The sequence below is a fragment of the Rattus norvegicus genome, chromosome 13 (genome assembly GCF_021556685.1).
Source record: "Rattus norvegicus strain SHRSP/BbbUtx chromosome 13, alternate assembly SHRSP_T2T, whole genome shotgun sequence".
NCBI lineage: Eukaryota > Metazoa > Chordata > Mammalia > Rodentia > Muridae > Rattus > Rattus norvegicus.
The window spans coordinates 5,166,099-5,190,348 of record NC_141546.1 but is presented as its reverse complement, the minus strand read 5'-3'; the positions used below and the strand labels follow the sequence as shown (position 1 = coordinate 5,190,348).

The following is a 24,250-nucleotide window of genomic DNA, read 5'->3' as shown; positions in this document are numbered from 1 at the left end:
CCTAATTAAGTGTTCATGTAGAAGAATTTGGTAATGTCTTTTGAGGTTACTAGAACATTTGTTCTCTGACTCAAATATTTCAGATTCTAAGTACCTATTGCAAAGCTTAGGCACAGAATTTATTAGCAAAAGTGAAAATGCAAACACGCTAAATGACCGTTAGCAATAAACTGTTTGAATAACTTTGAGTAAATCTCTAAAATGGACAATAATAAAATATAAAATAGATTATATGTCTCGTATTAATAGTGCACATGATGTTCTGATTATATTTAAATGGGAGAAACAAGGTGAAGAGAAATATAGTTGACTATAAATAAGGGACAAATAATTATATTCTTCTGTGTGGATGTATATTAAATATGTACTTATGAATACAAAAAACATGTGCATATTTGTGTGTAAATGTGCACAACATACTCAGAATTATATGAAAATATGCAATTAAGCAGAAGATTATCTTTACCTGGCGTGGGAATGAATGCATGAAATAGGAATAGACATTTGGCTATTCTGAAAATAAAATATAGTTGCAAGAACTTTAAAGCACCTTGGGATTGGATATCAATCCCCAAATTAGGAAACTGAAACAGATACATAAATGCACATAGAAACTGATGGCACAAACACAAGTTTTCAGCATATGTAAAACAACTTAATTATCCTAAAACGTGAGATGAGAAAAAGAAAAGTGTAAATCAAGACAATATACAGGCTATTGTGATTCTTTATTCTTATTGTAAATTGTAATGTTCATATCACTGCCGCCTCACAACTGTTACTGATAGACTGGGATGGAATGAAGCAATGGGTGCTTTACTTGATGCACTGAAGACCAGTATAAGATGATAAGAAATGACAAGGGAGGAGTTGGGGTTTTAGCTCAGTGGTAGAGCACTTGCCTAGCAAGTGCAAGGCCCTGGGTTCGGTCTCCAGCTCCGAAAAAAAAGAAAAAAAAATGACAAGGAAGACAAAAAAATGCATGTTGTTCAGAATGTGAACAGGAAATTGCAGTATGAACATTTAATGCAGTTTCCTTCCAAAAGAATTATATTAACTCTAGAGATTTTTTCTTTTTTCTTTCCACGAAAACTGTAAGAAGGGGCAGCAAGCCTGTGAAAACTCCCAGACTCTGATGCTTGCTGCTTAAAGTCATATGTCTCTAAAGCAAGATGTTTTTCTTTCAACACTGACCATTGCAAAGCACGAAAAGATGACCTCAGATTTGCCCCATCATTCCATAACAAGAAACTCTGAGATGTAAACAGCATTGCATTAATATGACTGAATAATCAAATTTAAAATGAGTACTTACTGCTGGCTGAGATTGGGCAATTTAGGCATCAAATATGATAAATAACATACTGCATACTCATTATTCATTCCCATCTCCACAGTCACTTAAAGGATACTAGAGACATGAATCACAGATTTAAAATTGGTATGTAAAGCAACCGAAAAGACATTGTTTTTTGCTTCTATAAACTGCACTTTAAATCCCTAAACCACAAGCAATTTTTTTTTCTGTAGTGTATCCAAGTTAATAGGAGGGAAACCAACATAATTCACTTTCATTGTTAATTTATTTGACCCTAAAAAAATTAATGCTTTAAGTAGTAATCATTAATATTCAAGGAAGCCCAAATGACCTCTAAGCCATCTGAACAATGTCTGTCTCTGATGGAGATATACAAACCACGTGTGAAGAATTCTTGCCAAAGTGTCTGTGAGTCTCATTAAATGTGAACACCAATTTATAGCAACAGAGAGCTTGTTATATCAGACCAGAGGGATGGCCAGGATGTCTGGATGATAAATATGTTTCCTTTAATACACTGTTTCAAGGAAAAAATAAAAAGTGAAAGAAGAGAGATCATTAAATCAAAGCAAACTTAGAGGAATCTTTGCCATTAGCTCTTTGAAAAGGAGAAACAAGGAAACTTCTGACCAACAACTAAAGCACCAACATCCACATGTCTAAAATGTTTTGTGAATTGACCTACTAGATTTATTATTATAATGAGTCTACCTAAGAGTAATAATGGATTCTGATCTTCAAGAAATATGTGCTGGTGTGATTCTATGTCATGGGGTGATTTGATCTAAGCACTCTTTCATATAATCCAAACTGGAGCAAATGATTCTGAGTGTAGATAAAATAGAATTGATGAGACCTTGTTGTATCATCACTGGGTATTGGTGCTGATAGTATTCGTTTCATATGCATGTTTCAAGTATTCACACTGAAAAAACAATAAAAATTGTCATCACAATATTCGTTGTTAACACTGTGAATAACGTTCAATACTTGTCAAGGAATTAGTTTACTTAGAGAAAGGTAATACTTCACTATGGCTCTTGAAGCCAGAGTGTTTCTTCATCAACCACAGGCAATACATACTTTCTTTCCTTTTTGTTCATTCCAAATTAAGTCTCTAGGTTTTGTTTTGAAAGGCACACACTGACGTGGGAAGACTGCATGCTCCTGCAGTGCATAGAATGAAAAAGGTTATACAGTTCAGATACCACTACTCTCTGGATATTGTCCAAATTAGGATATTAACTGTGTGAGTATAATCTTGGTTTGCTATAATATCCAGAAAGTGGAGCAAGTGTTTACTTGTTTGATTTACTGACTATGAGCAAATTTGAAATTCAGGCTGGAAGGAAACCTGTGCTAAGATACCCTTAAATTTTCAGTCACCTAGTGTATGTGTGTGCTCTGTGTGTGTGTGTGTGTGTGTGTGTGTGTGTGTGTGTGTGTGTTTGTGTTTCCATGTATTATAGAAATGCTTGTGAGTAGGTTTGGTTATGCATGTATTTGAAGGACAGAGGTTAATATTTAATGTTCTTCACAATTCCTGTTTTTTGGTTAGTTTGTTTGATTTTTTTGTTTTTGTTTTTGTTTTTTACTAAACTTGAAGCTCCTGGCTTCTTGTATGCTTGAGATACTCTCTATCAAGAGAGCACTTGACCTAAATGTAGACATTTTCTGATCCATGGCAGACTCTTATTTTTTGTTGTTTTTTTTTGTTTGCCTTTATGTAGATTCTCATTCATTTAAAAAAATTAATCTTAATTCAAGTAAACGTCAGCTAGTTAACGAAAACCAAACATAAATGCACAGGATTTACGGCCATGTACAACAATGCAACAATAGCAACACTCACAGTAATTGGCAAAACTCATCAGCTCTTTGAACCTGACTATACTGCATGATTGATATAGTTTAATTCACATCCACTGTGTGTACATTCTAAAAGATTAGAATAATGGAACAGAACTAGTCCTTATTTTCTAAAATGGATAGCATAAAAATCCAGGTACAGTAAAAGAGAAACAAAGTTATAGGGAAAAAGGTATGTGAGGGGGCAGAAAATACCATCGAGGTGTGTAAGAGCCCCTCAGGGGTCACTATTGTACTGGCAGTTTGGGCAGAAAAGCCAGTATTCTAAGAAATATGAAGAGAGTCCTCAGAGAAAGGGGGAGACTGATTTCTACCACTTAAGATTTTCAAGCTGAAATCATTATTTCAAAGCGATATTTTAAAGCCAAAAATGTTTAGACTTCAGTAAATGAACATTTATTCTTTTGAACATTCTTAATATGTTCTTCCTAACAACTCTACAACAAGAAGACATCCAAGTTTATGAGACAAAGTACTAGACTGTGTGACCTAACAATGCTGTCATGGTATCAGAATTGCAAGCTAGTTTGAACTCCTTTAATGGATCAACTTGGTTCTACACAGTTGTACAATGAGAACTGGACTAGAGTTCATGAGCATGTAGGGCATTCCTGTTACTCCAGCACTTAGGAGGCAAAGGCAGGAGAATCAGGAAACAAGGTCATCTTGGACAACACAAAAATAAAACAAACAAATAAAATTTGAGGAAAAACCCAAATCAAAACAAACAAAACCAACACAAGCACAGAGGTTTGGTGGTAGATCATTCCCTGGAAACTTAAAGTACGGTATGGTACCCACAAAAGCTTGACAATTCACCAACTGAATTATCCCAAACAATTATCAAGCATTTGAAGCACAGCACTTGCTGCTGTGTGAGTGTTGCTTCTAGGAGCCATTGCTCCAGCCTGACTGAGGAAGTTCAATTTTTTGAGAAAACTGCCACAAAGTATACAGCAAGGTCCACCCTAGCTCTTTAAGATATTTAAAAAAAGATTAAATGATTGAAAACCAGTTTTTTAAAAATCCAATGCCCTGAGTATGCACATTTTTAACATTACAATTAAAAGCCTCAAAGAATACTTCATAGACAATGTATAACATATATCTGATTTTCTTTTCCTTTACCTTTTGCATTATCTCTGTCATAAAGTGAAGTATTGTAGAGAATGCTCAGGGGAAAAACAAAAGGACCTCATTGCTCCTTTCTAGCAGTTGCTTTACAAGTAAATACTTAGGCTCTAAAACCCCCTTTCCTGAAGATCACACGTTAATTTTAAATGCTGAGTACAATGCACTAGAGGTTAATGTAAGTGAAACTTCCAAAAAGCAGACTACTACATGCTCATCCCTGAAGGACATTTATCATGGATTTGCTATAATGATTTCACAAGCTGTTCCTTGGCTACTGGCTTTCACACCACTCTTCATCATCTGTGACCTGTGTAACACAGGGGATCATATCCTACATTCAATACAATTGTTATGGATCTTCACAGAGTAAATGGTGCTGTGTTAGGCAGTATCAATAGCACCTGAAGAAGCAAACATTATAGCCTGAGACATTTTCTACAAATTTAACGTAACCCCCAGGTAGGCATTTATTTTTTGGTATGTTCCATGTAATAGATGCCAAAGCTGCAATAATTTCAGAGGTAACGTTCTACTCCAAATAGATGGGAATATTCTTTCCAATTGAGCACCTCAAAAAGATCTAGTTACTGATAAAAAGGAAGTCAAGGTGAGAAATGTAAGAAGGGAATAAACTTCATTGGCAACATCAGAGAAAGCTTTTAATGCATGTGGTTATTTTTATAATTTTTGGCATTACTTAGCACACTAAAAAAAACGTAAAATTTCCAAAGCATACCTAAAATTCAGAAAAATATTATGAACACTGTGTCTGTCTAATACATAGCAATGGTAAAGAAATTAACATAAATTTAATCCCAATTCTTACACCCTCAAAAGGCAATACAGTACATTTCCAAAGTCGTTTTGAAGAGATACCCATTGCAAATTTTAAAGTTAAAGTACATTGATGAGTACTACAATAGAGTTTAATTGTAGAAATTTTATATACCAGTATAGCAACATCCATAGGAAAATCTATAGTATAGCAGCGAACACCTTTATAATGTCCATATGTATTATATTAAAGTATTCAAAGATATTGCTGACTCAATAGCAACATTTAAAAACTCTACCTCTTCAGCCCAATGAACTAGAACTAACCTGCCTTTATGAGAGAGCATTTGGGGAACTAGGGCAGAAGAACATTTTTCCAGTATATCACACTCTCTGTCACCTAAGATTCACTGTATCTGATAACTGAGGATGTCTTCTGTAATATTTATATTGTCCTAAATATTAGTATCACTTCAAGAATCCTATAAATGTCAAAACTGAAAATTATCATATCCTCTACCAACCAAAAATAACCTATACAGATGTGGAAATAAATCAAATGATAAAATTCTTAATATGAAAGTAAGCAGAAAAAAATCTAGTCATTATTATCTGCTTTTAAAGTAAATAAGTAGATATGAGACTGTGATAACCACATCATGAATCCAATCACATCCATTCCTACATCACATTATTGAAGAAGGTAAGAGGATGCTCTTTGTCACTGAGTCAGTATCCACAAGCTCATTTTATAGCCCCAAAAAGAGTAAGTACATGCATATGATGTGTTAATGTCCACATTAGGATGGATATATTTCACCTGTGACAGAAACATTTTAATGTAGAAAATGTGAAATATTGAGATATTATTTCACTGGTTTTCAAAACACAGTGGTTACTGATACCAACTTAAAACACTGTAACAGACAGGCCATTCTGGAGAACTGAAGTATTGAGGATCTACTTGCTATTATACAGTACTGCAGGAGAAGTCAAGTTAGTCATCTGTAATTTCCAATATCATCTTTGGAAAATTACAGTACAGAACATCCTTAAGAATGGTTTTGTTTAAATGACCAAAAATGCTTATGGAATTCACAATATATTCTGAATTTAATAAACCAGTAAAACAAAACTGGAGCTGGTGAAACATAATAGAGAAAATGGCAATTTTGAAAAAGTAATGCATTTTAAAGTATTCTCACTGAAGCTGCCCAGGATTTCTCCACTTGAAATTTTTTTTTTTACCTATGACAATTTTATTTTCTGATGATGAATTAATATATTTTTGTTATTTGTTTTCCTAAGTAGGAAAGGTAATAGTAGCAGAAATGATTTTTCTTAAGAGGTAAAATTGACTCCTAAAAATGCAATTATATATTTTAATCCACGTTCTTTTTTATTATCTTTATTATCTTGAGTATTTCTTATTTACATTTTGATTGTTATTCTCCTTCCCGGTTTCGGGACCAACATCACCCTAACCCCTCCCCCTCCCCTTCCATATGGGTGTTCGCCTCCCCATTATCCCCCCATTACCGCCCTACCTCTCACAATCACGTTCACTGGGGGTTCAGTCTTGGCAGGACCAAGGGCTTCCTCTTCCACTGGTGCTCTTACTAGGCTATTCATTGCTACCTATGAGGTTGGAGCCCAGGGTCAGTACATGTATAGTCTTTAGGTAGTGGCTTAGTCCCTGGAAGCTCTGGTTGCTTGGCATTGTTGTTCATATGGGGTTTCGAGCCCTTTCAAGCTCTTTCAGTCCTTTGTCTGATTCTTTCAACGGGGTTCCAGTTCTCAGTTAAGTGGTTTTCTGCTGGCGTTCGCCTATGTATTTGCTGTATTATGGCGGTTTCTCTCAGGAGAGATCTACATCCGGTTCCTGTCAGTCTTCAATTCTTTGCTTCATCCATCTTGCCTAATTGGGTGGCTGTATATGTACGGGCCATATGTGTGGCAGGCTCTGAACGGATATTCCTTCTGCCTCTGTTCTAAACTTTGCAACCCTATTCCCTCCCAAATTTTTTCTTGTTCCTGTTTTAAAGAAGGAGTGAAGCATTCACATTTTGGTCATCCTTCTTGAGTTTCATATGGTCTGTGCATCTAGGGTAATTCAAACATTTGGGCTAATAGCCACTTATCAATGAGTGAATACCATGTGTGTTTTTATGTGACTGGGTTACCTCACTCAGTATGATATTTTCAAGTGAATACCATGTGTGTTTTTCTGTGACTGGTTTATCTCACTCAGTAGGATATTTTCCAGTTCCAATCATTTGCCTATGAATTTCATAAAGGCATTGTTTTTGATAGCTCCATTGTGTAGGTGTACCACATTTTCTGTATCCATTCCTCTGTTGAAGGGCATCTGGGTTCTTTCCAGCTTCTGTCTACTATAAATAAGGCTGCTATGAACATAGTGGAGCATGTGTCTTTGTTATATGTTGGTGCATCTTTTGGGTATATGCACAAGAGAGGTATAGCTGGATCCTCACGTAGTTCAATGTGCAATTTCCTGAGGAAATTTCAGACTGATTTCCAGAATTTTTGTACCAGTCTGCAATCCCATCCACAATGGAGGAGTGTTGCTTTTTCTCCACATCCTTTCCAGCATTTGCTGTCACCTGAGTTTTAGACCTTAGCCATTCTCACTGGTGTGAGGTGAAACCTCAGGGCTATTTTGATTTGCATTTCCAATATTACTAAAGACGTTGAACATTTCTTTAGGGGTTTCTCAGCCATTCAGAATTCCTCAGTTGTGAATTCTTTTTAGCTCTGAACCCCATTTTTTAATAGGGTTATTTGTCTCCCTGAGGTCTAACTTCTTGAGCTCTTTGACATTTTGGATATAAGCTCTCTATCTCTTGGAGGATTGGTAAAGACCTTTTCTCAATCTTATGGTTGCTGTTTTGTCCTAACAACAGTGTCCTTTGCCTTACAGAATCTTTTCAGTTTTATGAGATCCCATTTGTCAGTTCTTGATTTTAGAGCATAAGAGATTGGTGTTTTATTCAGGAAATTTTCTCTAGTGCCCATGTGTTCAAGATGGTTCACCACTTTTTCTTCTATTAGTTTGATTGTATCTGGTTTGATGTGGAGGTCCTTGACCCACTTGGACTTAAGCTTTGTACAGGATGATAAGCATGGATCGATCTGCATTTTTCTACATGTTGACATCCAGTTGAACCAATACCATTTATGGAAACGCTATCTTTTTTTCCACTGGATTGTTTTGGTTCCTTTGTCAAAAATCAAGTGCCCATAGGTGTGTGGGTTCATTTCTGGGTCTTCAATTTTATTCCACTGGTCGGTCTGTCTGTCTCTGTACCAATACCGTGCAGTTTTTATCATAATTGCTCTGGAATACTGCTTGAGTTAAGGGATAGTGATTCCCCCAGAAGTCCTTTTATTGTTGTGGATAGTTTTAGCTATCCTGGGTTTTTTGTTATTCCAGATGAATTTGCAAATTGTTCTATTAACTCTCTGAAGAATTGGATTCGTATTTTGATGGGGATTGCATTGAATCTGTAGATCACTTTTGGTAAATGGCTATTTTTACTATATTAATCCTGCCAATCCATGAGCATGGGAGATCTTTCATTCTTCTGAGGTCTTCTTTAAGTTCTTTCTTCAGAGGATTGAAGTTCTTTTCATACAGATCTTTTACTTGCTTAGTTAAAGACACACTGAGGTATTTTATACTATTTGGGACTACTATGAATTGTATCGTTTCCCTAACTTCATTCTCATCTTTTTTCTCTTTTGTGTAGAAGAAGGCTATTGATTTATTTGAATTAATTTTATACCCAGCCACATTTCTGAAGGTATTTATCAGGTTTAGTAGTTCTCTGGTGGAACTTTTGGGATCACTTAAATATACTATCATATCATCTGCAAATAGTGATATTTTGACTTCTTCTTTTCCAAACTATACTGCTTTGATCTCCTTTTCTTGCCTGATTGCTCGGGATAAAACTTCAAAAACTATATTTAATAAGTTGGAAGATAGTGGGGAGCTTTGTCTAGTAACTGATTTTAGTGGGATTGCTTCAAGTTTCTCTCCATTTAGTTAAATGTTAGCGATTGGTTTGCTGTATATGGCTTTTCCTATATTTAGGTATGGTCCTTGAATTCCTATTCATTCCAGGACTTTTATCATGAAGGGGTGTTGAATTTTGATAATGGTTTCTCAGCATTTAATGAAATGATTATGTGGTTTTGTTCTTTTTGTTTGTTTATATAATGATTACGTTGATGGTTTTCCGTATATTAAACCATCACTGCATGCCTGGCATGAAGCCTACTTGATCATGGTGGATGATAATTTTGATGTGCCCTTGGACTCAGTTTGCCAGAATTTTATTGAGTATTTTTGCATCGATATTCATGAGGGAAATTGGTCTGCAGTTCTCTTTCTTTGTTGGGTCTTTATGTGGTTTAGGTATAAGAGTAATTGTGGCTTCATAGAAGGAATTCAGTAGTTTTCTGTCCGTTTGGATAGTATTGGTATGAGGTCTTCTAAGAAGGTCTGATAGAATTCTGCACTAAACCCGTCTGGACCTGGGCTCCTCTTGGTTGGGAGACCTTTAATGACTGCTTCTGTTTCTCTAGGAGTTATGGTGTTGTTTAAATGGTTTATCTGTTCCTGATTTAACTACAGTACCTGGTATCTGTCTAGGAAATTGTCCATTTCCTGCAGATTTTCAAATTTTGTTGAATATAGGCTTTTATAGTAAGATCTGATGATTTTTTTAATTTCCTCTGAATCTGTAGTTATGTCTCCCTTTTCTTTTCTGATTTTGTTAATTTGGACACACTCTCGTTGTCCTCTCATTAGTCTGGCTAAGGGTTTATCTATCTTGTTGATTTTCTCAAAGAACCAACTTTTGGTTCTGTTGCTTCTTTCTATGGTCCTTTTTGTTTCTACTTGGTTGATTTCAGCTCTGAGTTTGATTATTTCCTGCCTTCTACTCCTCCTGGTTGTATTTGCTTCTTTTTGTTCTAGAGCTTTAAGGTGTGCTTTCAAGCTGCTGACATATGCTCTTTCCTGTTTCTTTCTGCAGGCACTCAGCACTATGAGTTTTCCTCTTAGCACAGCTTTCATTATGTCCCATAAGTTTGGGTATGTTGTACCTTCATTTTCATTAAATTCTAAGAAGTCTTTAATTTATTTCTTTATTTATTCCTTGACCAGGTTATTGTTGAGTAGAGCATTGTTCAACTTCTATGTATATGTGGGTGTCCTTCACTTATTGTTATTGATAACCAGCTTTAGCCTGTTGTGGTCTGATAGGATACATGGGATAATTTCGATCTTTCTGTATCTGTTGAGGCCGGTTTTATGACCAATTATATGGTCAATTTTGGAGAAAGTATCATGAGGTGGTGAGAAGGAGGTATATTCTTTTGTTTTAGGATAGAATGTTCTACAAATATCTGTTAAGTCCATTTGGTTCATGACTTTTCTTTGTCTATGTCTCTGTTTAATTTCTGTTTCGATGATCTGTACATTGTTTAGAGTGTGGTGTGAAATCTCCTACTATTATTCTGTGAAGTACTATGTGTGCTTTGAACTTTACTAATGTTTCTTTTATGTATGTAGGTGCCCTTGTATTAAGAGCATAGATATTTAGGATTGCGAATACACCTTGTTGAATTTTTCCTTTGATGAATATGGAGTGTCCTTCCTTATCTTTTAATGACTTTTAGTTTAAACTCGATTTCATTCGATATTAGAATGGGTACTCCAGCTGGCTTCTTCAGACCCTTTGCTTGGAAAGTTGTTTTCCAGCCTTTTACTCTGAGGTAGTGTCTGTCTTTGTTGCTGAGGTGTGTTTCTTGTAGGCAGCAGAATGCAGGGTCCTCATTGCATACACAGTTTGTTAATCTATGTCTTTTTATTGGGGAGTTTGGGCCATCGATGTTGAGAGATATTAAGGAATAGTGATTATTGCTTCCTGTTATATTCATATTTGTATGTGAGATTACGTTTGTGTGCTTTTCTTCTCTTGGTTTTCTTGCCAAGACGATTAGTTTCTTGCTTTTTTCTAGTGTGTAACTTGCCTTCTTATATTGCCTTTACCATATATTATCCTTTGTAGTGCTGGATTTGTAGAAAGACATTGTGTAAATTTGTTTTTGTCAAGGAATATCTTGGTTTCTCCATGTATGTCAATTGAGAGTTTTGCAGGATTCAGAAACCTGGGCTGGCATTTTTGTTCTCTTAAGGACTGTATGACATCTCTCCAGGATTGTCTGGCTTTCATATTCTCTGGCAAGAAGTCTGGTGTGATTCTGATAGGTCTCCTTTTTTACGTTACTTGACATTTTTCCCTTACTGCTTTTAGTATTCTTTCTTTTGTGTGTGTGTACATTTGGTGTTTTGACTATTATGTTGACGGTAGGATTTTCTTTCCTGATCCAATGTATGTGGAGTTCTGTAGGCTTCATTTATGTTTATGGGCATCTCTTTCTTTAGGTTAGGGAAGTTTTCTTCTATGATTTTGTTGAAGATATTTACTGCTCCTTTGAGTTGGGAGTCTTCACTCTCTTCTATACCTACTATCCTTAGTTTTGATCTTCTCATTTACTCCTGGATTTCCTGTATGTTTTGGACCAGTAGCTTTTTCCATTTTACATTATCATTGACAATTGCGTCAATTATTTCTATGGAATCTTCTGCTCCTTAGATTCTCTCTTCTATCTCTTTTATTCTGTTGCTGATGCTTGTATCTATGACTCCTTGTCTCTTCCTTTTGTTTTCTATATCCAGTTTTGTTTCCTTGTGTCTTTCTTTATTGCTTCTATTTCCATTTTATTTTCTTCAACTGTTTGATTGCCTTTTCTTGGAATTCTTTCAGGGAATTTTGTGATTCCTCTCTACAGTCTTCTCCTTGTTTATTTATATTTTCCTGGGTTTCTCTAAGGGAGTTCTTCATGTCTTTCTTGAAGTCCTCCAGCATCAGGATCAAATATTATTTTAAATCTAGATCTTGCTTTTCTGGTGTGTTTGGATATTCAGTGTTTCCTTTGGTTGGAGAACTGGGCTCCGATGATGCCATGTAGTCTTGGTTTCTATTTTTGGGTTCCTATGCTTGCCTCTCACCATCAGGTTGTCTCTGGTGTTGCCTTGTTTTGCTTTTTCTGACAGTAGCTAGACCGTCCTATAGGCCTGTGTGTCAGGAGTGCTGAAGACCTTTTTTCCTGTTTTCTTTCAGCCAGTTATGGGAACAGAGTGTTCTGCTTTCGGGCATGTAGTCGTTCCTGTCTACTGGTCTTCAACTGTTCCTGTGGACTTGTGTCCTAATTCCACAAGGAAATTCACCTGGAGCAGAAAAGTTGATCTTACCTTATGTCCTGTTGCTTAAATTGCTTATGGAGGGCTGCTCTTGAGCTCTCCATGAGGGTGGCAACCGTGAGTGCCTGCGCCCCCTTTTCCAGGAGCCCCTGTGCACCGGCGTCCCAGATGGTGTTAGGTGTTTTCCTCTGGAGTCAAAAATGTGCACAGAGTGTATTCTCTTCTGGCTTCCCAGGCGTGTCTGCCCCTCTGATGTTTTAACTCTCCCTCTCACAGGATTTGGGTGCAGAGAACTGTTGTTCTGGTCCCTTTAGGACCAGGCGGTGTCTGGAGCACGGGGGACCTGCAGCTCCAGTGCCCCTGTCTTCTGGTTCCCTTCACTTGAAATATTAATGTGGTCTGGTACCTTACTTCCTAAAATGAAACTTCCACTAAGTCACTGTAGTTACATATTTCCCAGCTACCGTTTCTGACCACCATTAGGCTTCAAGATTCCATGGTGTACTTTTGGTCTTCCTGTTCTGCAGCATGGCAGCCCCTGCTACTACACATTGAGTAAGTAGACTACCAGTTTGTAGGTAGCCATCATAATGGCTGGGTTTGGACTCTGTCTCATCAGATGAGTTGTTCGGCCATGGTAAATAGCCCCAGAGACATCTTGAACAATGAAAGACAGTATCTGAATAAAATCTGAATTTTGTTTTTTCTTCACATAGTATTGTTCTTGCAACTTTATGTGGATGTGCTAGGTTTGTGGCACAGGTTTTTGAGGTGGCAGCCTGAAATTCGCTGCTTCTTTTACAGACCCATCAGCAGTTTCAATCATAGAAGCAGTTCTATATTCCAATAGTTTTAGCTTTATAATTTTTAAAATAACAAAATACATAACTGTCTCTGATATGCCAGCATATGAGGCAGACATACCTTTATAAAATCATCTCAGACCGTCTCTTTGATATACTTTATGAATACATTCAAAAGCACCCATTACTTTTCCTCAAAATTCCTTGCATCAAGTTGGAACAAAATCTTTATAAGCCAAATGGTTTTTGTTACTGTGACTAAAGTAAAATGAGGTTTAAGTTTGTCCATATTTCTACAGGAAATGACCTGAAGTTAGGGAGCAAGAGATAACACGATCTCATTCTTTTCTCAGGAAAAATGTATAGTAAATACTTGTCATTGCTTCTGAAATCGTGTGTATTTGGGTAGAATCAGGATCAAAACCACCATTCAACTTTTCCTTGAGGTTCGAATAAGCAGCACAGTATATTCCAGCAGACTATGCATAGATTCACATTTTTTTTATCCATAATCTAATGGCATCCACTAGGTATTTAGTGAGGCATAGTATTTAGCACAATGGAGTCATACATTTAGTGCATGAGTTTCTAGGAAATTTAGAAGGACACTGAATATCAGAATACTGAAGAAGTGGCAGACATTCTTGTGCACAATCCTCTGTGCAGAACTTGGCACTTAGCCACTTCATCCATAATTTCTCTGAAGGAGAACTGAAAAATGTTGACCCAGTAAGCTTCTAAGACAAACACAGGAGTCTTCTAAGTACAGTCACAGGATTCTCTACCTCTTACCATGGTTCATAGTCATTTATCAGATTTTAAGGGAGAAGGGTTCATGAGAGCCTGTCCTTCACAGAAGCTTGCAGTTGCCTTAGCTGAGAGCTCACACTGACACTTCCTAGACAATAAATTATAGAGAGTTAGTGGCTGCCAACAGGGTGGGTCCCATAACCCCACACCATCCTCAAGAAAATGCAGGCAGTTGGTGGTGTTGGGATTAGGTCTTCTGTTTTCAGTGATCTGACTGACTTTTTTACCCAATGCTCTTGTTCGTGTCCATCAGGTTCACCAAGTTCCACTAAAGTGGAATGATTTCTCTCTTTCTTTGATGATCTATTTGGGATGAGTGCACATTATTTATGTGACTCCAGAGAAAAGAGAATATGACATACTTGGACAAAAGAAAATAGTCTAAGTGACAGTGGAAATACTGAAAATTTCACTCCATGTATAGAGTGTTTACTTACAGACATTATCATCTACTTATTTCATTAAGTAAAAATTGTATCAAATAAAGCTATAGAACACATGAAAAAATGGCCAAGGCTTATTTTCAAATAATGTACCTGTTCTAGGAACAGATAACAGCATCTAATTAATACATTAATTAAAACACATTGTATTTTCTTAATTAGAAAAAGTAAAGTACAATTAGATTTTCCCCTTTTACATTAATTGAAGCAAATGATTGGCAGGCATTGTTAATATATTTATTTTCTTATTGTTCATAAATAGAAGAAAAACATGTGTGAAAAAAAATTAGATGAGTAAATAAAATATCTTACACTTATTGGAGAAATTTTTGGAAAGGGGGATTACATATGCTGACCTAAGCACATTGTGTTCTCACCAACTTTGTGATTGCTCTGACCTTTTACTTCTACCTAAGCTCTACTGTGGCTTAAGTTAGACAAACTGGATTCTTAAACCTCTTTTCTGTCCTTTACTCTGTCTCTCAAAAAACCGAAGGGATTATTTTAATTTGGAAGAATAAATAAAATTAAAAGCCACATAATACTGCAGTAGACCCATAGGTGTTTGCAAAGGCCTGGTGTGTGCTTCCATAACATCCTGTAATGTGACTGAATGGACTCTAGAGAGTATACACTGGCTGCTCAGACATAGACACTACCATTTCTAGGCCCTACAGCCTTATTTGTTTTTTTCATCTTCCTTTAAAATGCATTTGTTCACTTACACATATTATTTTTATGGGGTATTGTATGTACAGGTACACATGTGAATGCCTCCCTAAGGAAGCTGGAGAAGTCCTTGAGTTTCAAAGCCGGAAAATCTGTCATACTTTAAGGCAGCATCTCTTAGTGCAAACCTAGGGTTCCTTAGAAACACTGGGGAAATTGGCACTGAGACACAGGGATCTGCATTTCATTACCTTAAAACTCCATGATGTTATAATTAGCAGGTGTACTTACACCTAGAATTTTGGGTTTTCATGTTCAGAACCAAGCCATGTGCTTGCAAAATAGGTATGTTTCTTAACTAGCTACACTGCCATAATCTCTACCTGTTTACCTTGCATTATTTAAATGAAATCCTCCCAAAGATAGTACTCTAGTTGACATGTTATTTTACCTAATATTCAAGAACATGTGAACAATCCTGAGCTTAAACCGGCATTTATATACTATTGGTGAATTAATGAAGAGTATATTGAGGGGGGTAGAAATTTGTGTATGTGCTCACGAACATTACAAATACTATGGGAATACTATATCTGTAACTTTTCATACAATTGAATTTTCCAAAACAATAACTTATGGTCATGTCTTTTGTCAACACTCAGAGAAAATAAAACAAAATTCCTGACAGTACACTGGAATTGACTCTAAGATACATACCACAAATATAAGGTGTCAGTACTGTTAACTAATACAAATAAACTTGTATAATCCTTGCATTATATGGGCTCTTTCTCTCTCTCTTATGTGTGTGTGTATGTGTCTGTGTATGTATGTGTGTATGTATGTATTTATATATGCATGCTTGTACTTGTTAGTATAATGTGGTGTGTATGTGTTTGTGCGCACATGTGTGTGTACATCTGCTTGAAGCACACATGTTAACATGTGCATACTTGTATCCACTAGAGGTTGATGTAGGGTGTCTCTCTTCAATTCTTCACGTTTTCATTTTTGAAACCAATTTCACTGATCATTGATGGTAATATAATAGTTGGTTAATGAGATTGAGGAATCTTACTCTATATATTCCTTGGATCTGGAGAATCTTATGTTTGATAGGTGAAAGAAAAGGCAGTGAGTATAGGTCTACCTCACCATCCTGTAGACCTGACCTAAGAATAAGGCATCCACAGAATCAGGCTTGAGATTGAAGTTGGTCAGGCACAAATGCTGAATTGTGTTTCCTCAGCATATTTATAATTAGGCTGCAGTTTTAAAGACAGGACATATAGGACTGACTGGAATATAGCACAATGCAGCAGGAATAAAACCCAGAATATAATCTAAGAATTGTTAAGGCTATTGTTTTCATACATAGAACTAGTCATTTAATTGAAATATTGTCTGAGAAATTTTTAGAACTCTCACTGACAGGAAGATGTATTCACAAGATCCACAGGTAAGTGCAGTTGTTGCAAAGGATGAAGACCTGAGGTCAGATTACAAAATCTATAAAAATGTTAGGTAAGTAAGGCTAGCACTGAGCAGGACTTCACGGACAATAGTACTACGGTAGCTTTTAAGGAATAAGCAAAGCTCCCAATTTAATGAGATGTCTTGTTTTAACATATTAAAACCATCTCAGTTTAATTTCTGATGCTAATATAAAATATACTTGCCGAAAGCAACCTAGGGGAGAAACCGTTGGGAGTAATGCCCTTGAAACCTTACATTATTGATGTTATTATTATGGTTAATTAAGGATGACTTGGTTCATGGAAAATCCCCAGCCAGCTGCAGAAGACTAATACAAATCTGGTGGTCAGGATGAATAATGATATGGTAAAATTCTGACCTTGCTGAGAAATACATCTGACGTCAAGATACCCAATGTGATGACCTGTAACCTTACTGAGAATTCAACATCCTGCTGACTAATAGATATGATAAACCTGTGACCTTTCTAACATCCTGTTGACATCAGCTAACCACACGAATACTGTGTCCTTGGCCTGAGTAAATGTTTCCCACTTGCCCCCTCTCTTTGTTACCCCTGTTATGGTATAAATTTGGCCTTGGGAAAAAATAAAATTGTCACCTTGATCAGACTCTTGTCTTGGCATCATTTTTCATGTCTCATGTCCCCCGTTCCCTTCCAGTTACCCTCAGCACCCTCATTGACAAGAAACATTTTATATTATTCTTTTTTTAATTTCACATTTATTGTGTATTTTATGTATTTTACATTTCAGATGATATCCCTTTTCACCCTTCTCCCATACCCTTACCCCCTTCCACCTGATCCTATGAGGATGGTCCCACTACTACCCACCCTAGCCAATCTCAAACCCCTGGTTTTCCCTATATTGGGCAAACTAGTCCTAACAGGACAAAGGGCTTTTCCTCCTATTTATTCTGAACAAAGCCATGCTCTGCTTCATGCATGTCTAGAGTCATGGGTCGCTCGATGTGTACACATTTGTTGGTGTTTTCATCCCTGGGAGCTTTGGTGGTATCTGGTTGGTGGATATTGGATATTGTTACAAACCCCTTCAGTTCCTTCAGTCTTTTCTCTAACTCCCCCAATGGGGTCCCATTCTTCAGTCCAGTGGTTAGCTATAAGCATCCTCATCTGTATCAGTAGGAGTCTGGCACACCCTCTCAGGAGACACCCATACCTGGTTCAGTCAGCAAGCACTTCTTCAGATCAGCAGTAGTCACCGGATTGGTGATGGCATATGTAACGAATTCCCAGACAGGCAGTATCTGGATGGCCTTTCTTTCAATCTTTGATTCACTCTGTGTCCCTGGACTTCCTCCCATGAGTATTTTGTACTTCCTTCTAAGAAGAACAGAAACATCTACATTTTGTTTTTTTCTTCTTGAGCTTCACATTATCTGTGAATTTTCCTTATGTATTTTAAGTCTTTGGGCTAATATTCATTTATCAATAAGTGCATACCATGTGTGTTCTTTGGTGACTGGGTTACCTCACTCAGGATGACATTTTCTAGTTCCATTGATTTGGCTAAGAGTTTCATGAATTCATTGTTTTTAATAGCTGAGTAGTACTCCATTGTGTAAATGTACCATCATTTCTGTATCCATTCCTCTGTTGAAGGACATCTAGGTTCTTTTCAGCTTCTGGCTATTATAAATAAGGATTGAATCCCCTTCAGATTCTAAAGTCCATTCTCTAACTCCTCTAATGGAGATGCCAAAACAACCTCCTTAAAGAAGGGGGAGGGGTGAAAATGGGGCTTATGGACAGGAAAGAGTTAAAGGGGATAATATAAGAAATGTAAATAAAAATTATCCAATAAAAAAGGAAAAAAATAAAAAATTCTCAACAAGATTAAAAAAAAAAAGGCTACCATAGTGCAGCATGTTTCCTTGTAATATGTTGGGGCATCATTTGGGTGTATGCCCAGGAAAAGCATAGATGGATCCCCAGGAATTACTATGTCTAATTTTCCGTGGAATCACCGGACTTCACAGTGTAATTGCAGTTTGTAACCCCACCAACAACGGAGGAGTATTCCTATTTCTCCATATCTTCCTCATCATCTACTTTCACCTGAGTTTTTGATCTTAGCCATTCTGATTGGTGTGAGAATCTCAAGGTTGTTTTGGTTTGCATTTCCCTGATGACTAAGAATGTTTGTGGGATATTGGCATACAGGTGATATAGGTACAACAGAGAATAAGGCCTGTCATTGCATGAGAAGGAAGGATGGGCAGTTTCCTGATACATGAGTAGTTTGAGGGAAGAGGAGGAGACTGGAATGGGAGGAGACAGGAGGAGAAGTCATCAGGGCAACATGGAGGTTGATGTTAAGATTCCATTTCAGGTTGTTAGGAATGTTATTAAGGGATGGATGTGTACCGGACATTGTATGTTTAAATGGGCAATTATATCTTATCAATTGGATCAGAGGTTTTTGGGTTGTGTGTTCTTTCTTTTGGCAATTTCAATTTGGGAAAGTGTGTGGTGGCAGAGACACTGGACCAACACAGAGTTGGGAGGTGTGTTTCTGGCAAGATATCCCCCAAATAACTGCAGGGCTGGATCTAGTTGGGGGAAAAGACAGACCCTTATATAATTTTACAAAAATAGTTGGAGAACCAATGTGCTGTGCGAGAATCCACTAGTAATCCTAAGAGTTGAGAAAAAGGTTTATTTTCTAAATAAGAGGAAGTCAGTGCCATGTTGAGTCATGTGATGTCTCAAGCCCAGGAACTTTAAACAAAGAAAGAGAAACAGCCTTGGATGACAGGTTGCAGGTCCCCTGCCTTGTGAGAAGTAGTTAACAATTAAGAGAGTTAGAGATAAAAGCTGCTTTAAAAAAGTCTTTCAGGATACTCATATTCTTTCTAACTTGGGCTGCAAGGGAATTTTGGATTGAAATCCTAGTTAGACCATCTATTTCTTAATGAAAGGTATTATTAAAAGGTGATTTAAGTTTATTTTTAAGAAGAGAGTACAGAGCTTACCCGAATCATATGGGGAATTTCATCCATAGTTTGGAATTTAGATAGGGAAAAATTAGTCACTAACTCCAAGTAGAGAATTGTGATATTTACAAGTTATTAAGGTTAAATAAAATCTGTGGCTCCAGGTAGAGAGTTTAATAGATGACTTTAACCTACATTTCCCTGGTTAGAAGAAAATGAGTTTTCTTGCTCCCAAATTCCAGAGTATGGTCTTAAAATCCAGCCTGGAGTGTCCACAAAAGACAAGTACAGAGAAGAATTCTATGTATCCTGTTGTAGGCGTGGCTGCCTCATTCCATAATTGTAACTAGGAGTAAGATGAGAAAGGAAAGTATTGATCTTGAGGGCGTGGGTGGAGACTAAAAGAAAAGTTACTGAAAGTGGAACAAAGTTTAATTTCATTTTCTATGTGCATGGGGTGTTGAAGTGACTCCAGATACACACATATGGAGATGCTATACTGGGTACTAAAAACTCATATTCTGCATGGCGGGACCACAGTTCAAACTTAGATGCAGTTGTGCAGGAGCTATCCTCCTTTAATTTGAAATAGGTTCTTTCTCTAGGACCACATGTTGACCAGTGCATCTAGGTGGCCTCATCTCCACAGTGCTGCAATTAGAGGTGTGAACCACCATGGCTTTATGACAGAATTCAACAGATGGAATTCAGGTTCTCCTGCTTTTTTTTTTATCATGTATTTTATATTTGAGTTCCATGCATAATTCCAGGTTTTGTTTCACATATGAGAACCCTTGAGTTTTACACGTAGATATTTTTAGATTGTTATGTTTTATTCATACTAACACACTCAAATACAGATGCACTTATACATGATCACACACATGTGTACTTATACACATATGTTCCCCCACAATCTACACTTACATAAACATATACCTGATCATATATAGTCACATAAACATCTACTCACACATCCTAGATCACACACATACCAAGCACTGCTACAGCTCTTAGGCATTTTGTCTTCCACATATAGTCATAGACTCCACTGATGGTGAAAAACTTCTTTTGTTTTGTTTCTACCTCTAATTATCACTGGTATTTCTGAATCATCAAAATAGAGCAACTGATAGAAGATTCCAAATTCCTTAGCTTATCAACAGTCTAAGATGCAGGGATGTTGAGCAACAAGTGTGTGAAGAGGTCTTTGGTAGATTTGTCAAATTAAAACAAATTAAAACTACATATTTACCTAGCACTTCTTACCCCATGTTTAGCATGTGCCTCTTTGGTAGCCTCAGCTTGCACCTACTTCACAGAATGCAGCTCCCACTTACTTATTCAAGCAGAACAAAGGAATTCATGTTTGTGATCATTCTGAAAATATGTATCTCCTAAGGAGTTTAAAACTTTCCTGTGTGATGCCTGTGATGGCCATATAACATAGAATGTGTTTGCTTCATTCTATATGATTTCTATAGTTACCGAGATATATATTTACCCAAGCAATTGAGTCTGATAATTTTAAATTAGATCTCTGGAAAAGAGTATGTTGAACCCCTGGGATACATGTGCTTAGTTGAATATCAGGACAAAGATACTCTTTTATTTTTTAAATTAAAAGCATATTTTGTCTGAATTTGAGTTTGGGTACAGGGATATAATTCTTGTTAAAGGTCAGATGAAGGTGTCTAAGGTGCTAATTGTGGAGTTACAGATGGCCATGATCTGCTTGAAGTGTGCCTTGTGAGCAAAACAGCAGTTCTCTGGAAGAGCAGCAATGTTCTTCACTGTTAAGCCATCTTTCCAGCCCAAGTGCAGAGAATCTTTATACATTCACACCTTAAGACTTGTTTCACCATTGTGCACCAGGTCAAACTTAGAAAAGAAGTATAACAAACTGAGTGGATAAGTTGTGAGGAAAAAGTTTTGCCACCTTCTCCTCCTCCTCCTCCTCCTCCTCCTCCACTCCTCCTCCTCCTCTTCCTCCTCCTCCTGATCCTCCTTCTCATTCTGCAGTTTGGAAAACCAGGGTTCTCATTCTATTCTCATTTCTTTTTGAACAATAAAAGGTTGTATACTCTATGTTCTGGGCTGACTTTTCTCTTTCATTCTCCTTAGCCTGCATGAGATGTTTATAAGCATTATATTTTTCATTATGTTTATACAGTATTTTAAATTAAATTATATAAAAGGAATTATATTTGTGTAGTTTGTATGATGTTTATATATGTTTATTCATATATTCACTCCATAACGCATGTGAAAGTCAAAGGACAATGTGTAGTGATCATATCTCTTTTTCCATTAAGTAAGTTAAGTATTCAATTGCTTAGGTTTGCACTACTTGCCTTTATTCATTGAGCTGTCTCAGTGGATCTCTAAATAAATATTTTAATTGACTTCTTCCAAAAGAATGTCATTAAGGTAAAACAAAACAAAACAAACAAACAAAAAAAACCTAGACAAATATACATTCCATATTATCATGTTATCTTTAGAAAAATAATTTACTTGAACTTAAAATTTTGTTTTGTTATGGAAACAAAAATTACTTAATAATAGTGGGGTAAAAAATAGCTGCTATGCACTTAACAACCCCTTAAACCTTGAAATCCTACTGAATGCTAGGACCCTACATTCTCTTCAGTCTGACTTTCACGGGGTATTTATCATCATCATCATCATCACCACCACCACCATCATCATCACCACCACCACCACCACCATCATCATCATCATTATCATCATCATCATTATTATCATCATCATCATTATCATCATCAATTGTCAGGCTAATCACTGAAAACACAGCATCAAACTAGCAGAAATGAAGTGAAGTAGAAACTTCATACATTCCCAGCACACAACTCATAATTTGCTTTTTCCACAAATAACTTTTATTAATCCCTCTACCACTTTTAGAGGTTAATATTCCATAATGGTGATATGCGTTCAAGAAGTGTCCGGTGACATTTTGGCACCCAGTTTTGAATGGCAGATGAGTGCACATAATACTAGGTTCATATGTGGCAGCTTGAGATCTAATCCAAGGCCACACTGATCTTTAGATATGAATTACAAATTTGATGTGTTTCTCTTAGTGATGCCACAGAAATAGTATCTATGCACAGATTTTTAAATAAAATTTTACATACGCAAAGCTCTTTATATCATTGCAGGCACTGAACAGGCATTAAATTGACAAATGATAAGAATGCCTTTCTACCTTAGCTATGTCTTCAATTTCTCGAGAAACTCTAACTCCTCAGGATGTATAAGAGAACTGTTATGATGAAAGAAAGCTATCAATGCAAACAACAGCAAATGATGAATTAATAAGCAAATATGTCTTGCCATTGATGGACATGAAGACTACAGAATATCACATGAGAGCATCAAAATGTGCTGCAAGCTGTGTAATACAAGTACTTTTCAATTATATGTAGTACCTTTGATTTTTTATTAAAAAGGAATACATAATAAAAAGCATAGAGCATTGACTCCTGAAACACTCAAAGATAAGTCAGACAAGATATAGAAATTAAGAAATTATGTGAGAATACTAAAATGTTATATGGTATATATCCATATCTTTACAGTGATAAAGAACAGTTATGTGCAAACCAGTTGAGATGTGTAAACACCAAATCAGCTTCTATCTTCTACATAGGTTTCTGGAAGTTAGTCACCTTGAGTAAAGTATTGAGAGAAAATGATGGTATCAGATTTCTATAGCAGTAACCTCACATATGAATTGCTGAGACAACACAAACCATAACATAAAAAATACATGAATGCATGGGTTTTTGCACCATAGGATATCCAAGTGAATAAGGAATAATGATATGAAGTGGTATTTCTTATATTCACCATTTTAATTGTCATCTTAGAAACTCAGTGATTCTTTTTAATTCTTTTTGAACTGTAATTGACTGAAAAAATGAAACTGTTATGATCATGACTCGTTTTCAATATGACTGATTTAATCTGCTATGGGTTTCACTTTTTTTTTATTAACTTGAGTATTTCTTATATACATTTCGAGTGTTATTCCCTTTCCCGGTTTCCGGGCAAACATCCCCCTCCCCCCTCCCCTTCCTTATGGGTGTTCCCCTCCCAAACCTCCACCCATTGCCGCCCTCCACCCAACAGTCTAGTTCACTGGGGGTTCAGTCTTAGCAGGACGCAGGGCTTCCCCTTCCACTGATGCTCTTACTAGGATATTCATTGCTACCTATGAGGTCAGAGTCCAGGGTCAGTCCATGTATAGTCTTTAGGTAGTGGCTTAGTCCCTGGAAGCCCTGGTTGCTTGGCATTGTTGAACATATGGGGTCTCGAGCCCCTTCAAGCTCTTCCTCTTCTTTTTCTGATTCTTTCATTGGGGGTCCTATTCTCAGTTCAGTGGTTTGCTGCTGGCATTCGCCTCTGTATTTGCTGTATTCTGGCTGTGTCTCTCAGGACCGATCTATATCTGGCTCCTGTCAGCCTGCACATCTTTGCTTCATCCATCTTGTCTAATTAATGGCTGTATATATATGGGCCACATGTGGGGCAGGCTCTGAATGGGTGTTCCTTCAGCCTCTGTTTTAATCTTTGCCTCTCTCTTCCCTGCCAAGGGTATCCTTGTTCCCCTTTTAAAGAAGGAGTGAAGCATTCACATTTGATTATCCGT

General features: G+C 36.8%; 1 pseudogene; it reads right to left on the bottom strand.

Moving 5' to 3' along the window:
• Window positions 1-12,936: 12,936 nt before the first annotated feature.
• On the bottom strand, window positions 12,937-14,448 carry LOC148001517 (solute carrier family 25 member 36-like; annotated as a pseudogene).
• Between the last annotated feature and the right edge of the window lie 9,802 nt (window positions 14,449-24,250).